Raw genomic sequence first — 3,615 nt, 5'->3', positions numbered from 1 at the left:
AAAGGCATGTGTTAGTCTCTCGGCATCAGATAAGGAGATAATAGGTTTCAGTTTGGCTGTTTCTCAAGTGATAGAAGGATACTTTAGAAAGTTCCCTAATATGAGACTCAAATGATAAATCAGGATCAAAGAGAACCCCCACATTTTTTATTTCAGTTTTAGGATTTGATAAAAGACTGCTAGGGTCAAACTCATGCAATCTTACATTTTTTAGTTGGTTATGGGAGCCTGCAAACATAACCTCTGTTCTATCTGAATTCAACATTAGGAAGTTTTGAGACATCCAGCACTTGATGTCAGCAAGGCAAGCATCAACTAACACCCTGACAGAAGTATCAGCAGGTTTTAAAGACAAATACAGCTGGATGTCATCCGCATAGCAGTGGAAGTTCACACCATGTTTCCTGATGATATCACCCAGTGGTAACATATATAATGAAAATAGCAATGGACCCAGAATAGAACCTTGTGGAACACCACAATCAACTTTGGTCAATGCTGATTTTTCCTCCCCAGTAGAGAAACATTGATACCTATCAGATAGGTAAGCTTGAAACCAGGATAAGACAAGGCCAGACAGTCCCACTAAGTATTTGAGCCGATTTAATAAGATGGAGTGGTCTACGGTGTCAAAAGCAGCACTTAGATCAAGAAAATAAAACTGATGGAAAGACCAAGTCATTTACAACTTTGATAAGGGCTATCTCTGTACTCTGTTCAGCACGAAATCCGGACTGAAATTTCTCAGATACACCATTAAGAGTTAAAACACTTTAAAAGCAACAACCCTCTCTAATACCTTGTTTAATGAATGGAAAATTGGAGATGGGACTGTAGTTATTAATGAGTTTAGGATCCAAGTTGTGTTTCTTGAGCATGGGTTTTACTATAGCTACCTTAAGTGCTGAGGGAACAATACCGGAAGAAAGTAAACTATTTATAATTTTTAAAATGTAGGTAATCATAACTCCAAGAGCGTTTTTTAATAATTTTGTAGGAATGGGGTCAAGAGAGCATGTAGTAGTTATCATGTGCTGAATCAGAGCTATCAGCTCCTGAAGGGGAATCAGAGAAAAGACCTCCATAGTAGCCTTAGAGGCACTAATAGGTAATACTGTGCAACAAGCCTCCTTAATGGAATATGTTTGTGGAATCTGATTTATAATGTGTAGTAGTTTTTATTTTTAAAGTGATTTAAGTAGTCATTACAGCTAGGAATATTATTATTATTATTATTTATTTCTTAGCTGACACCCTTATCCAGGGCGACTTACAATTGTTACAAGATATCACATTATTTTTTTACATACAATTACCCATTTATACAGTTGGGTTTTTACTGGAGCAATCTAGGTAAAGTACCTTGCTCAAGGGTACAGCAGCAGTGTCCCCACCGGGGACTGAACCCATGACCTTCCGGTCAAGAGTCCAGAGCCCTAACTACTACTCCACACTCCACGAATAAAACCAGTATCAAGGGTGGAACTATTTGGAAAAGGATTAATTAATTTATCAATTGTAGCAAAAAACAAATTTAGGATTATTTTTATTAGTTTCAATTAAGTGAGAGTAATAAGTTGATCTGGCCAACGCCAGAGCCTTCCTATATTTAGCCAGGTGGTCCTTCCATATAGTGTAGTGAACATGCAGTTTCGTTACCCGCCATCTCTGTTCTAATTTCTGACCCTCATATTTCAATTTGGGAGTAGCATCATTAAACCACAGTGAGCTTTTTTTTAAAAACACCCTCCGAGTTTTGACTGACGCTACAGCATCTAAGATACCAGTTAATGAGGTGTTGTAGGTATTCACCATCTCATCTATAGATAAACCCTCTGGGATTGATAATAAACTCAGTATATCAGAAAATTTACCAGCAGTTAAGGAATTACTATCCCGAGATGTAAGTGTACGTTCCATGGATTTTGTAGTTACTGGTATGCTGAGCAAGATTGTCAGAAATGGTGAGATCTGTAGTTAATACATTTTTAACAACTATACCACGAGAGATTACCAGGTCTAAAGTACGGCCATGATTGTGTGTGGGACCTTTTACATGCTGGATATAATCTAAGGAATCCAGGAGCCTCATAAATTCCACAGAAGTGGAGTCAGATTCTGTATCAACATGTAGGTTAAAATCACCCAGGAGAAGAATCCTATCACAATGGACTGTCAATGAAGATAGCAAGTCACTAAATTCAGCTAAGAATAATGGGTTTGACTTAGGTGGTTGATAGATAATTACAATATGAACAGGTAGAGCACTATTTAGTGTTAATGTTAACAGTTCAAAAGATGAATAACCTGGGACAGTAACCCGATTAATTCTATGTTCACTACGGAAAATAGCAGCAAGTCCACCTCCCTGCCCAGTAGAGCGAGATTAGAATAGTAAGGGGTGGAAGCCTCAATCAGTGAGACATTGTCAGTCGGTCCAAGCCAAGTTTCAGTTAATGATAAAATATCAATCCCGTAATCCTGAATAAAATCACTAATTAACGAAGCCTTATTAGACAGAGAGCTGACATTAAATAATTATAAACATAGAAAAGTCCTGTCTAGTGCAAGTGATTGAGCAGGGATAATAGGAATTTGAGTAAGATTACTGTAACACACCCCTCCTTGACTACTCGCTGGGAAGCAGGGGTGGCAGGAAGCTATAACCTCAATCTTGCATATCTCTTTAGGTCCCCCCCCCCGCGCCTAATTTAAACCGTTCTCATTTATTTTGGCAACAAACTAATTGTTACAATTATCCTCCCATGCAGTTTCTAAAAATAAAACCTTGTGAACAGTGTTGACTAAATAACTTTTTAGTAAAGGGATTTTTAATGGATCTATTATTTTACGGACCAGATTTACCAGCTCCTGAACCATCCTGACCAGCCTGAAACCAAGTCCACCAGGTCTGATCAGCTGGTCATAGCTGGAATTTCCCTTAGGGATTGTCTGCACATAGCTTGTCCCTCTTTTCATGGACTGAATGGGGGTAGTATGATCATCCAAAGGTCCAAGTGGCATTGCCAATCCAATGCATTAAAAACAGTAATAGGCCAAGTAATATATGAAATTAGTGCAATCTTTCTGTGTCACAGTGTCAATAACCAACACTTCTTAATTATTATGGTTTTATAATGGTAGCTATTGAGGTGTTTGGTGAAAACAGGACTGTATCCTACTTATGCAGTAGTGTAGTTGTGCAGTCATGCAGGCTACATGGCTATTCTAAACCACACTAATTCATTTAAAGTGGTTTTTAGAAACAAGCTCCTCATTCTGGTCTTTTCGGACTCAGAAATGTGGGGTTGCAGAGCAGTTTTGATTAGCCCTGCCCCATCACACATTATGGAATTGCTTCTTTCTGACATTTTTATTCTAGACCGGGATGAGGGTCATTGGTTTCAGTGAAAAATAAATATTTTTTTTTGTTCATTCAGCCACTGTAAAAATATGCTATTTAAAAGGGATCTTGTTAATGTCCCTGTTGAATTCAACAGAAGATGGAAACTGCTTTTCCCAACTATGAAAACCCCACTAGTGTTAGCATGCTAACTATTTGCAGACATTTTATTACCAAAAAAACACAACAAATACAAATGCTCTAAAAACACA

This window comes from Acipenser ruthenus, chromosome 1 (genome assembly GCF_902713425.1).
Source record: "Acipenser ruthenus chromosome 1, fAciRut3.2 maternal haplotype, whole genome shotgun sequence".
Classification (NCBI taxonomy): domain Eukaryota; kingdom Metazoa; phylum Chordata; class Actinopteri; order Acipenseriformes; family Acipenseridae; genus Acipenser; species Acipenser ruthenus.
The sequence above is the reverse complement of the archived record's forward strand: the minus strand, read 5'-3'. Positions refer to the sequence as shown.